General features: G+C 38.2%; 1 protein-coding gene across 2 annotated transcripts in view; it reads right to left on the bottom strand.

The window, feature by feature from the left end:
- The window catches only part of Ghr (growth hormone receptor), a 239,236-nt gene extending 224,671 nt beyond the window's left edge, over positions 1–14,565 (bottom strand). The window contains exon 1 of one of the 2 annotated variants that reach the window (XM_019208905.1): positions 14,509–14,565. The gene's annotated coding sequence lies outside the window, so the exon portion shown is untranslated. Of the gene's footprint in view, positions 1–13,908; positions 14,067–14,508 lie in introns of those variants that run through there. The other variant, XM_019208906.2, reaches the window with a different exon arrangement.
- Between the last annotated feature and the right edge of the window lie 14 nt (positions 14,566–14,579).

The raw sequence follows: 14,579 nt of genomic DNA, 5'->3' as shown, positions 1-14,579 counted from the left end.
TAAGTTGTATTTTCTCACCTGTCTGTTCCTGAGGCAATGTGCCTCACCATTAGCAGGATTAAAGAGTGATACACACAGACAAAGCTAAGTACACTGTACTGGTATCCAATGCGGGACTCACTTTTCTTTGCCCTCTTTTTTGGAGGTAAAGAGAAATCGTCTTAATCACATGTAAGATATATATCCAAACTTCCTTTTTAAAAATACTTTTTATTATAACATAAAAAAGAGGGCAAGGAAAGGTGGGCAGCAGTTTGGATTTGGCTGGTTTGGGGTCCCTGATTCATGAGGGATGTTCAGTCTCAGTTATACTTTCACCTACTGAATATGGTTTGGTTCTTTCTTTTTATATTCAGTTAGTTTTGAGAACACACTGTATACTCATCATGATGTCAGACTTGACAACACTGAATTTGCAAAGGTGGGATATTGAAACACATGAGAAGGCACAAATACAAGAGCATGTGAATAGCATTTTAAAATCATAAAACTAAAAACGATATGGTATTCAGGAATGAATCTTAGAACAGAATCTTAGAACATGGGTGGAAACACTGGGAAAACTTACATAGTCTATAGTTTAGTTAAAGGTATAGTACGAATGTTGATTTCTTACTTTTGAGAAATACATGGTAATTACGGACTTTCACATGAGGGGAAACTGGATGAGGCAACTGTATGAATTCTGTATAATATTTACAACATTTTGTAAGTCTACAATGAGTCCCAATTATTTGTAAAACAGTCATATTGTGTTATTCAATGCAAGTTACCTTTCTTCCCAACCACATACCTTCTCAACTCTACTAATTCACACCATCTACTTTCTAAGTGCCAGTATCTACCTTTCTTTGTCTGATGGTTCTCTGTAGCTCCTCAAGATTGCTTTGCTCAATAGAGCACTAATTCCCAAAAGTTAAAGACTGATGGGAGATGGTGGGTGAGTGAAGATTCACTCTTTCCACCTTGGATGAGAAGACTGAGATGCATGCTTTGCCAGACTCTGAAGTCTCTTTAAAAAGAGTAAACTTCCCCACTTGCTGATATCAATAGCTTGTTTCCTAACACTTCTGACTCCTTTTCCTTCCTCCTTTCACTTTCCCTGATGAACTCCTCTTACTTGAATTTTTGTCTCATGGTCTGTTTCTGTTCTGAGGGAAATCCAAACCAAGGCATTACTCCCATCACCATTTCTGCATATTTTTGTGAAGTGGTACTGAATGTGACAATTCAAAGTTATTTACCAGGAGATATTATAGCTTTCCTGGATTATTTTTGGCTCCTGAAAAGAACCTTTCACTTCACATGAGGAAACTTCATCAAATTGCAAATATATTAGGAATTACCACACGAAAGCCACATGGCTTTGGACATGTAGCAGAAAAATAAATGTTTGGAAAATGCAAACAAAACCTCTCATTAATAACTAAAATGCATTTATTCAATTAAAAATTACTGTGCATTTTCTAGAGTAGTGATGGCGAAACTTTTAGAGATTTCACTGACAACAAACAGCCGGTTGCAACCCACATGCCATAGGTTCACCACCACTTGTTCTACGGGATATAAAGTGAAGCAGTCAGAAAATATCTCTAGGGCCGGGGATCTAGCTCAGTGGTTCAGTGGCCTGCCTTGCAAGCACAAGGACCCAAGTTCAATCCCTGGTACCAAAAAAATCTCTAGTTTTCTCACAGAATTGGCAAAAAAAAAACCCCAAGAAAATAAATTAATAAACAATACAATATTAGATAGTGATAAAAGCCATTAAGAAAAATTTTTTAAAAATATTTTGGTACTAGGGATCAAATTTGGGTCCTTGTGCCTGCAAGGTAGGCAGTGGAACCAGAGCTAAATCCCTTGTTCTGCATTAAGAAAATAAAACAGTCACATGACAGCATTACCTAATTGGGAGTTTTCTCTAGTGAGGGGTCAGAGAAGCACTTCTGAGAACGAGATGTTTGATCTAGGCCTGAATGACAAGAAAAGCAGTCTTGTAATAGTCTACATTTACTGAGGCTACTCTGGTGAAATCTGTTCCATCATAATCTTCCCACTCTATGTAAAGAAATACAAAACTAGGCCTGAATAGCATATTGCTTTCTCATATGGTATACCCATAATGTATAGGCCCTGTGTTCAGTTAAAAATACAGGGCTTCTTTGTTGAAGATATCTTCTAAGGTATTTACACTTACATATGGAAAACAGAAAAAAAAGAGAAATTTGGGATTTGCTTTAAAATACACAGGAGCAGAGTGGAAAGATAAAACAAGGTTAGCAAAATACTTATGTTGGTTGAATCTGAGTAATAGGTACCTGGGGACACAAAACACTATTTTTATATTTTGCATGTGCCTAAAATTTCCTGTACTCAAAAGTTTTAAAGTAAAGTAACTATCTGTGAAATACAAAAAATTCCCAGGACTATGGGAACTTTACCTCATCAAATTTTCATCAGCAGACTAAGAGGTTAAGCAGGAAGGGTGGCTAATGGAATCAAGTAGCTCTAAGGACCTACTTACTGCTGAAATGAGCACAGGAGATTACATCAATAGAATGTTGATGACTGTGAGGATTCGCTGTTTCTATAGGATTCTGAGTTTTTGTCCAAGAAGATACTATTTTACAGCTATGAAGAGTTAGAAATTAACTTATAGAAAATAATTTTGTCCATATAAATGCAAATTAGTTGTACCCAGTATAATAGATGGATGTGTTTGTGTCAGTTCATTTTGCTATTTCTTTACTGTATTTGTGTATTTACTGTATTTGTGGTTCTTTTTTTCTTTTTTCGAATAGTTATAGAATCTTTTCCAATCCTCCATTAGTCAACATCTGTTCACTGTCCATCTGTTAGAGAGTCATGAATTTACTACCTTTTAAGAGAATTATCCTTTAACAAACAGATAATTTTAAAGTGTTCTCATAATGGTAAATCATGAACCTATGTCCACATCTGCATATTTCTTCAAAGTCAATGATTAAAACACTGTTAGGCTTCTCTGTTTGACTTCCTGTAGGTCTGCAATCTTATGGCAGATCACCAGGGGCTACTCTTTACCCAGAAGGCCTTTCACAACAGCGCTCCACTAGTCCACTGACAAAGTTTGGATTAACCTTTAATTTGTCTCAGAAATCTCTCTGAGAGACACTCCAGGAATGATTTCTAGTACTGATTTTAAAATTCAAGTTTCATAAGCCTCCAATAGCCAGCCATGTGGCTATATTAGCCTTCATTTGTGCTATAATGGCAACAATCTCTGTATAATGATGGAGGAGCCACAAAAAACTAATCTCTGGCCAGCAGTAATTTTGTTTCAGTAGTTCAAAGAAAATTATCACTTCTGGAATTTATTGAAGCCCTAATTTGTTTTACTGGAGAATGGTGGAGAGGAAAAAAAAACAATAAATGATATCTAGTGGGCATTTTGTAGTAAGGTTCTAATTCTTTACTCTCAGAGCATCTCAAAAAGGTGCTCAATGCAAGACATTCTCTCTCTGTAGTGCCCAGGATGTGCTGGCACTATTTCAACTCAAACTCTAACATTCTTGTGATGAATCACCACTCCTATTTCGTAGATAAAGCTGAGAGAATTTCATTAACTTGCTGAAAGCCATAAAAATAATAAATAAAAATAGGTAGAGCTGGATTCAAATTCAGTTGGTTAAGCCAGATTTTTGTAATTCCAAAGTCTACTAATTGTCTCCTTGCCCTTTCCAGAATGCCAACCTATTTAAGTTTTCACAGTGATTCCCACCTCAACAGGCATTAGCCAATCCTAATTTGTAGCAAATCTGTGTGCATTCCTAGTGGAAAAACTCCTGCTCAAATATCAAGTTTCTCAATCTGCCCACAGGGATAGTTACTATAGCTTTCCCCCTTTCATATGAATGACAGAGATAAACAATATGCTTGCTGTGGTTTGAGTGTGGCCCCCAAGGGTTTATGTATTAAAAATTTAATGCCATTGTGAGCTAATAAAAGGTTAGTTATTTGATTCAAATAGGGGCTTTAGTTGGTGAATAAAATAGATATGGTCATCAAGGTACAGCCTCAAAGAGTGATTATTTCTGTTTTTATAAGAAGAGGAACAGAGACCAGGTGTGGTGGAGCATGTCTATAATCCCAGCACTAGGGAGGCTGAGGCAGGAGGATCACTGGAGTTCAAGATCAGCCTGGGCTACATAGTGAGTTCCAGGTCAGTCTCAACTACATAGTGAGACCCTGTCTCAAAAAACAATACAAACAAACAAACAAAAAACAAAGAAGAACAGAGATGAGAAGAGACACAGATATGCCCATTGTCTCTTGCCATGTCACACGCTGTGCTGCCTAGGGACCCTGCCAACAAGACAGCAATTACCATATGTGGACTTGTTGCACATAGAGCAGGACTGCTAGCTAAATAAACCTATTTTCCTCATAACTTACCCAGTCTGTGTAATCGTTACTTGCAACAGACAACAGACTGAAAAGATGTGATTTGACTCTCAATATTTCCTTCCTTACTTTTCTCATTGTTAAAACAAAATACCTGACACCCAAAGTTAAAGGAGGACAGGTTTATTTTAGCTTACAGTTTGTAGCAGTTTCAGTCAGCTGGCTCCAAGGCAGGTGGCATGGAGAGGGGTATCACAGAGGAGAAACAGTTCATTGTGTGTCAGGCAGAAGGTAGTGAGACTGCCTTCCATCTCTTCCTGTATATTCTATCCAGGCTACCTGCCTTTTGGATGGTCCCACTCACATCCAAGGTAGGCCTTCCCAACATCCACACCCAGAACTGTGCTAAATCAAAGAGTGAACTAACTTAGTTATCATGCACTCTTAACCTACATTCACACACCCTAGATCCAGCCACCTCCAAAAATTTCCAACAAGTCTGTTGTTGTTAAGAGGCTTTAAAGGGCGCATGTAGATACAAGCCATCTATATCATGCCAATAGGAGCTAATATGATAGTGTAGAAAGAGCTATTGAAAAAAGCTAGAACTGAATTATAAATCTCATTACTAGTTCTAGAAGGAGGGGTTGTCACTTCTCTAGGACTCTCACTGCCTCACCTATAAATAAAGTGAGAATGTTGAACTTACAAGTTTTAATAGAGGTCTAAATGGAATCCAGGGAGGCACAATTCTTTCTTGCATAGGACTGGTTCTGGGATTACACACACTTAAAATCCCTAACTCTGGATATTAAAAATCCTATAACTCTTTTCAGCTCTAATTATATCCACATTTCCAAATGCTCCTAGGTATTACCTAGCACAGTGCCAGAGCTTTCGCTGAGAATCTCTGGGATTCTAAAGTTCTATGAAGCCTTGTGGCTCTGTTGGGCCAGCTGTCAGTATCAGCATATGGCAGAGAAGTGGGAGGTGAGGGGAGCATCTCAGGCTAATTCTTCCATTGTAAGACCAATTCAAGAGTGTATTCTTAAAAGAAAGTCACATTGGTGGCATCTTCAATATGCTTTTCAGAATGCCGTTAAAGAAAGATGTCTCAAAGTTCAATATACATAATATTTTGAAATTAGAAATATGCAGAAATACCCTGAAACAGCCATCATCTACTAGCAAGCACTAGGCTCAGAGTGGCTTCCCCAGTAGGCAACCCAGATGAGCTTAAATACAACTTCATAAAAAGCAACAGAAAGAGCTTCCAATGGCTAACAAATCCACAGTCTGATAAACTCTGTCCACTTACCTGTTGCCAGTAAACCCAAAAAAGCTCCAGGTACACAAGGAGTGAGCAAAATATATGATGAATGTTTAAATGTTAAAAACTTATTATGGGGCCAGGGATGTAGCTCAGTGGTATCGTACCTGCCTTGCAAATGCAAGTTCCTGAGTTTGATCCCCAGTACCCAAAACAAACAAACAAATGAACAACAACAACAACAACAAAAACTTCTTATGGTAGAAGACACATTGGTATTAATTCCCTTCAGCACACCCTCCTCACTTCAGGCACACATCTTGTCGTTCTTGCCACTTTCTGAAGCAGTTCTGGAAGTCTTCCTTCATATCTTTATAAGATGTGGTCAAGACTGTTGCCAACTGACACAGACTGGAAAGGCAGGCTCACAGAAACAGGTAGGTAGGTCTTCATTGACCTTATTCCCAGAATCTGGTGCCTTGTGATTTGTGGTTCGTCCCTGAAGTCAAAGTGAGCATGCAAGGTAAACATTTTGGAATGATCCAAAACATTAAGAATATACAACACAACTAAGACACTCAGAAAAGAGAATTTCCAGAAGTGCTTAAGAAAGTGGCAAGAAACATGGGAGATGTGATGGACGTGAGAGGAACAATTCTGAGGAGGACCTTGACAACATATCTTTCACTTAATACATTTTAAAAATGTAAACATTCACTGTGTTTTTGACCACGCTTCATACTTCCCGGTCCTTAGTTTTCAACATTCTTTCACAAGGTATCTTTGATCTGTTCGACATATGAAAAAAATTACTGTATTTTAAGGCCTGGCTCAGGAGTGATCTCATCCATTAAGGTCTTTTTCCCAAATATTTTGTCTCTAAATAAATGTAGCACTTATAGTTTGAAAAAGAATGTTTTCTTAAATCTTTTAGTCATCAACTGTTCCACAATCATATCACACATTAATAGTGTTACCTTCCTAGCTTACATGCTTGGTCTCAAAGTCAAGGGTCATGACTTATACTGCTCTTATGTCCCTCACGTGTGTAGCACATTCTTGGGAACAGATTGATAGCTCAATAAATATATGTTCCACCTTTGATTTTTCAGTGATACCAAAAATATACCTCCAGTCTGGCCAAATCTGCAGCCTGTAAACTAATAACATTTATTTATTCAGCATCTTTTCCCAAATATTTCTCAAAGTACTTTTTGCATAATTATTAGGAATAAAAAAGCATTAAATTTTATACAACAAAAGCAAAGAGAATTGAAACATCATACTTTGTGCTGAAGGGTACAACAAATGTGCCAAAGTGGATGTCTCCGAAGTCCTACTATACTTTAGACATAAGCTCAAAACTAGTCTCCATCTTGCTTCAAATATTAACAATTTCTAAAAACAAAAGTGGAAAAGTCTTTAAAAATGGAAACAGGATTCACCTTGGGAAGCTGGTCTTCAAATCTTGACACCATCATTAATTTACATTATATGCAAATTTGCATTACAATCTACTTACTTTCTGATCCTATCAATAACATTTTGCCTCCAAATTTTCCATGTTTATTGTGAATACTTCAGTTTCTCAGTATGTTTTACTGTATACTAAGTCTGGCTATAAAATATTAATTGAGCATCTCTGATGAGCAAACTGTTACTCTGTCAATATCCCTAAGGGAAATAAGATATTATACTGCTAATATTAAAGAAGTTATTTCTTCATTTTTACTCTTTCTTTAATCTTTCTGACTTACTAGGCATAAGCATGATTTTTTCTTCATTCATCATTATCTTCCCCAGGGATTCTGGCATATTCTTTTATCCCCTATAGGGAGAAGCCATCGAACAGGCTTTATCCTCAGAACTTTCTCACAATTTACCACTTATACATGTTGCCAGACTATTCTTCACTTCACTTTTCCAAATTCAAAGCTGTGGAATAACAATCACATAGCTTGATGACATCTAGAGAAGTAACTGATAGAGTGAATTTGGATCCTTTGCCATCATGTTGACCAAGAACATAATCTGCTTTCTAACAAATGGCAAGCTAAAATGGAAATCTGAGTTTTTCACCAGCCACTATCAAAGTCCACAAGATGGCTGGGGATATGGCTCAGTAAAAGAGTGCTTGCTACAGTCTGGGGATTTAGCTTAGTGGTTCCACTGCCTACTTTGCAAGTGCAAGGTCCCAGTTCGATCTCTGGTACCAAAAAAAAAGAAAGAAAGGAAAATAAAAAGTGCTTGCCAATGTGCATGAGGTCCTGCGTTCAATCAGAGAACTACAAACACACACACACACACACACACACACACACACGCACGCACACACGAAGTCCAGATGAGCTTACTGCATCACAAATCACACATACCACTTTTAGCCTTCCCTTTCAATGAGCATAAGAGAACTACCTCTAACTTTGTTCTGCAGTGATCAGGTCCTATTTTTCTTGCTATGATAATTCAAAGGGAAAATGGATATAATTCTTAATATAATAAGTACATTTTTAAAACAAGAAGAGCATAAAAATTTTTGTTTGAATCAATGACTTTATTATATGTTAACTATATACTAATGGTAGAAAAGGGATGACTCATTAGATTTTAAATTAAATTCTTTTTTAATTTTTTTTTTTTTTTTTTTGGCACTGGGGATTGAACTCGGGACTTTGCACTTGTGAGGCAGGTGGCAGAATCACTGAGCTAAATCCCCAGCCCATCTATTTTAATTTTTTTAACTTGTGAGAAAAAAATAAGGAGTGATTGTTGTAAATGTCTAGCAAGGAAGGTTGTCTAACATAGAAATATACACAAAAGTATCTGTTCAATGTGTACAATCTTTATGTGTCCCAATGCTGAATAGGGCTTTCTTGGGGAAATTCTCTATTACCTGTTCAAGATCTCCATGAAGAGAGCTTCCTCCTTGCACGCTCTTTTAAGTAGAATCCCAGATAGACAGAGCAAGGCTCACAATGTGAGAAATAGGATTCTTTGGAATTATTATATTAGTCTAATGAAAACTAGTTAAAGTCTAGTCAATAAGACAGGCCTCACCAACACATCTGGAACTTTTAAGGACTCTGTGGGAAAAATTATCCACTGATGTTGGAAAGGAGTACTTGAAGGTAAGTTTACATAATAATTAAATTCACACAACCCAGCACTTTCTGACCAAATCACTCCATTTTTGAATTGCTAAGTAAAATCATTCTAACCTGAGGCTCTATTAGATGATATTTTGTTTCTTTTTTCTTGAGTTTATTGGTACTTGTTAAGTATACAGTGCAGTTACATTCATCATTGGGATCTTGTACCTTTGCATGACAGAACTTGGTTCTCATTCTTTTCCCCATACCCTGGCCCCATTAACTGATATTAAAAGGTAGGGAGAATCACTAAAGACAGATGTTAAGCCTAACCAGGAAGAACTCTGTTATCCAGCATCTTTCTTCTAAGAATCTGGTACTCACCATACAATTTTCTTTTGCTTAAAGTAAAAACAACAACAAAAGAAAACTGCTTCAGAAAGACTTCCTGCTTCAAATGATGGTTCTGTTGCTTTAGAATGGAAGCAGGAAGCACAGTCATGATAACATGCAGTAACATTTTAATGTTTTATTTGGGATTAAAAATGAATGAGAGAATAAAATAATCAGATATTTCTTGATTATGTTCAAAAGCACTGTATATTTTAAGATAAGTGATATAAATTATAGTTCAACTATCCAAAGCATTTAATATTACTTCAATAAACACTCTTTCCATATCTACTATTTACAGCATCCAGCAATGAATGAGAAAATATTTTAAAAATGAATAAAATTTACTTCCTGTTCTTAAGGAGCTTACAGTCTAGCGGGAAAGATAAATATAAAGCAGACCATGAAACTAAAAATGAATCAACTGAGTGTTATCACAAAGATTCAAGGAAAATGTCAAAGGGGCTGACAGAGATTTTTGAAATTAGAAAATCATAGCACTGAAAAAAATTAAGTAATACTCTTGTTTACCTCTCCTTTTTAATTTGTTTAATATATAAGAAGTATGAAGCTCAGAAACTCCAAATTTAAACTCAGAACTCCAAAGTTACAGATAATGCCCAACTAACTTAGATATTCTCTATATCAAAGTAGAAAATAATTTGTAATTGCATGCCCCCACACTTACAAATGGATCTGCTGTAATTTGGGAGGAAGATGTAAGGGATAGTGCAATGAAATAAATCTTGAACTTTATTATCATTTTCTCCTTTATATGAGAAGAGAAAAAAGCAAAGAAACAAATGTGCATGAATGGAGACATAATGCAAAGAGATGAAGTGAGAAATCTCACTGCAAACACACATACACTCATACACAGAGACAATTTTATCTAAAAGCACAAAATTGTCATTTTCTCTTTGTCCAGACCAAAGGTGTGCCCACAAAGTAGGAGCTTCTGGTAGTCACAGAAGTCAGTTGATAGATAATGGACTGGTTCTCTCTCTTTTTCTTTCTGCTTCTCTCTCCCTAAAAACACAGTCAGTTCACACACTGAATTGCTGAATAAAGAAACTCTGGCACCATCATTCACTGTGAACTTTTGTTGCAGGAAGACACTCTTCTAGCAGATTCTCAGCAGATGACACGGAGAGCTCACAATTTAGTTAGGACACCCGAGCATTGTTCACACAAGGTAGGTGTCTAATCACAGTACAGGCCAGAGATGCTAGAGCTTGTGTAGAAATATGTCAGCCCTAAAAGGTAGGTATCATTTTCACAGAAAAAAGTACATCCTTCTGAGCTATTCTGCACATTGGTAGTGAAGCTGAAGGCAATGAACCCTGAAGTGCTTTCTTTTGGGCTATATATACTCTCTCTGAGTATTAGGCCAGCTTTGCTGTCTTTCTCGAAGGCAATTTAGATTTGGTAAGTCAGAAGTAACAGAGCATTTGCTCAATTCCTGTCCAGATACAAAACAAATCATGAGGGCCTCAGTTCATACTGATGCCATAATATACCTGCTAATGGGAAGTGAGCACTTTCAACTTCCCTGTGATATTAGCAATCCATTTACCTCCTAGAAAAAGCAGGTCACTGATTTAGTCACATCCTATATGTACACTTCAAGCAAGACCTGGCTGCCCAAAGAAGCATTTCTGTCTGATGTACTTTCTACCTCATTTGGGACCACACTTTTTGGCTTTCAAGCAGAACAGCCTTCAATAAATGTTTGACTGCTAGTACTGATTCATGTTCATGGTAACAGACATAATGTGATTTATGAAAATAATACATCATAGTCTCTACATATCTATAACATGCAGTTTCAACTTGCTTATCTTCAGAGCATTCTATATCCAGAACTATTTTGGTGGATTTATGAGATTCACTGATAGGAACCAATGGCTTATAGAATTTTATTTACCTGTTCATTATCATACTTTACATAGATTTATAGTAACTTCAGACATGAAAAAATGTTATTAAAGCATTACAATGATTTGAAGATCAATAAATAATAATTTGAAAAACCAGGTTTTTAACCTTGTTTACAGGTTTAAAATTTTTCAGGGGTGTAATGAGATAGTTACAATACTCATGATATTAAAGAGTCTTAATAGACAAAGAATGTCTAGAACGAAGAATTCCATATCTGTGTTTTAGATATCATTCAAGGCAGAGGAAGGTGGGGCTCTACAGTGAGCAAGGAACTGTAAGAACAGGCAAAAAAGAATTAAGAAACAAAGAACACATGCTTGTTTTCAAATAGTATGCTCAAAAGGAAGAGATTGTATAACCCCAGCAACTAAAGGATAGGCAAATAGATGTAAGAAAATGTTAACTCACTACAAGCCAGAATTTTTGAGAAATAAATCTCTACTAGAACGGACTAGGCAAGGATGAAGCGAGATTTGTCAAATAATTATTTCCAGGAAGAGTTCAGCAGGCCCATTTTCCTGCATATTGAGATGGAAGTTGATGTGCTACACAGAGATACTTTTTAAATAAGTTATCCTAAACAAACATTTTCTATTTACATGTTATCTGTTCTGGGTTAAAAAAAAAAAACTATCCAAAATGATATCCTCTATTGTTGTATTTATACATTTGACTGAGAGGCTGACCCAAATTTAGTCAAACTTAGATACTCACCAATTAAAGACTGAAACTATGGCCAGGTGCTTTGAATGATAATATTGTTTAAATCATTACCACACATATTACAGATTACAGGGCTATGCTGTGCTACTGAACTGTAGCCCAGCCCATGTGTTTAAAAAAAAAAAGAGAAAGGGAAGAAGAAAAAGCATTGCATTATATAAACACAATACAAAATAGAAGTTATTTTCATTATCAACATATTTTAAAAATTTTATTCTCTGAAAGCAAATGCACTCTCCATAATTAGGCAGTTTACCAGTGTAATGACCAAAGGAGTTTAAATTTTAGATTAGCAGATTAGAAAACAAAACAGCTCGCATCTACTTTTTTCTAAACTATACAATCTGCTGTCTCTCACTCAGATTCATCTTTATATTAACAATGCTTACCAGAAGATAGACAAAAAGTCTGGCCAAGTTAGACCAACTTCAAGACTTGTTTCCACCGTGGGTGCTGCATGCACTTGGCAGAAATAGGCTGCGACTGTGGTTTCATTTATTACTTTAAACAATAAACATCATGTCCTGGGTTGACAAGACACTTAGTATGACAATCCCATAGGTTACCAGGCACCATTAACATCTGTTAACACAGGCACCAGAAATAGCATAGAGAAGGCCTGGAGTGCCCATTTTAAAGTGGTCTATAATGTGCAGTCTGCTTTTTAAAAACTAATAACAAAAAGCACAGCCCCAAATTCTGGCTAGAACAAATATTTGCAAGGTAAAGTTATGTTCACTTTGAAATAAAAAATGAACTTGTATTGTCACTTTCATCATTGCATTATAGACACTTATTTCACACATTTGCCCAAAAAGCGTTGAGCTTTCCTTGGTATTTAGGAGACCAAAACTATAATTTAATGGTGATATATTTACTCCCCCAAAAAGTGCTGAATATTGACTCACCAACTTTCTTTAGACTATTGTGAAGTCAAAAGTTTTAAGGGTGGAAGAAGATGAAAGCTGAGGCAAGCTTTTTAAGCTCCAAATGATTTTTTTAAGTGTCTGCAGGCTAAAACCCATCTTTCTAGCTCGATCCAAAGGTCTATCTGAAGGCAAACTGCAAATGACAGGAGGCCTCTTGAGATCTAATCAGAGAACACCGACCTTTGCTTCTCTCAAAAAGAAAGACTACTCTAAATCTCAGAATAGATCCAGCAACCCTGTTTGACAAGTCATTTTTTATTCAACATTTTCATTTAAAAATGTTTCAGTAGCTGTCATTTCCAAGGGTACCCAGAAAAAGAGATTTCCAGGATGATCTAGAAGGAAAATAGCCTGGAACACCAGTTGCTGTCACATCTCATTTTTGTGAGCAAAAGTGGATGACTTCTTAAGCACACTCCAAGGAGTTTAAAGGCAAGCAGCTCTAAGACTATCCATCTACTAAATATGCTCAGCTGCACCCTGGGAATCTCAGATTCACAGCTCCAACCTGCTCTTGCCTCACAGATCCTATAGCTACACGTACAACTCCTAGAACCCTTAAGTGCCCCATTACGTTTCCCTGAGAACTCCAGAAACCCCACTTCAGTCCTCTGTCCTGCACGCTCTGCATGCACCCCCCCTCCAAAGCAACAAACAGGCAGGCTGAGTTGTTGCAAAGGCTGTGGTACTTAATCCCATGCAGGAACTCCTATGACTCCCACTACCTTTCCCTGTCCCTTCCAAGGTCTTCTGGCCTACAAACAGGCAGGAGGCAACTCTGTGGTCTTCTCCTCCCCCATCCTGCACACCTCCCAGGCGCTCTCACACTCGCGCGTGAAAGTACACAGCGCACACACATGCACACATGCCAGATCACTGAGCTCACACCCAATTTCAGCAGGTGTCCCTTTCGGCTCGGTATAAGGCCCTTGCCACTAAATAGTCCTTCCTCACGACCCCCTACCTGGACGAATCTGTCCCTCACCTCCCACGAAGCCACCGCGCTCACTCCAGACCTGCGGCCACCCCACTCACCTGCAACCTTCAAGCCTCGGTGGTTCTGTCAAAACTTTCAAGACTGGTTGACTGCAGAACCACGTGTGTGTCCAGGGCTAAGAGAGTTCAGCTTGCCACGATTTCCACCCACCTCAGTTCACGGAGACTGGTGACCGAGACTACTCACCTCAGCTCTGCTACCGCCAGCGGTCAGCTGCAGCCCGCACGGGGCGCGAGCTCACCGCCCGACCTCTCAGTCCCTCTAGTCGAGCTGCCCGGCCCTCTCCCTGCGCAGAAGCGACAGCTTCAGCAATTCCTGCCCCAGCCTGGCAGGCTGATGATGTCAAACAGAAACACACTCGCAAAACTTCCAGGACTTTAACAAAACTGTCTTGGGAAGAAACCCCTCCTCACACCGCAGGCAGGAGGCGGAGCAAGCTCCTGAGTGGGAGATGGTTCTCTGGTCGCCGCCCTTCGCCCCCAACTCCCTACTGCCCCCATCAACTTACACACACACATACGCACACACACACACACACACACACACAGAGTCACACTGAGCATGAATAGGGTTACAAGAACCCATCAGCACAAATAAACTTTTGGAGAAGGAAATCACAGCCCATCCCCAAGTCACCTGGAAAAGAATAGTGTAACTCCATAAAGCAGACCACTCATTTTCCTACAAGTTGAGCCCCAAGATTCACTCCCGGGCTCTTTGGCTTAAAAGGGAGAAAACAAAAGCCCGAGTCTCAGACACCCCTCCCCAGCACCACCACCACTATACCTCCAAGCTTCTCCTTCCGAGAGGGAGCAGAGTTTGCGTCCGCACGGGGGCCAGTGGTGCGGGGGCCTGAG

The sequence above is a fragment of the Fukomys damarensis genome, unplaced genomic scaffold (assembly GCF_012274545.1).
Source record: "Fukomys damarensis isolate Sample0158 unplaced genomic scaffold, DMR_v1.0_HiC HiC_scaffold_1, whole genome shotgun sequence".
Taxonomy (NCBI): domain Eukaryota; kingdom Metazoa; phylum Chordata; class Mammalia; order Rodentia; family Bathyergidae; genus Fukomys; species Fukomys damarensis.
Note: the sequence above shows the minus strand (reverse complement) of the source record. Positions and strands in the feature narration are given on the sequence as shown.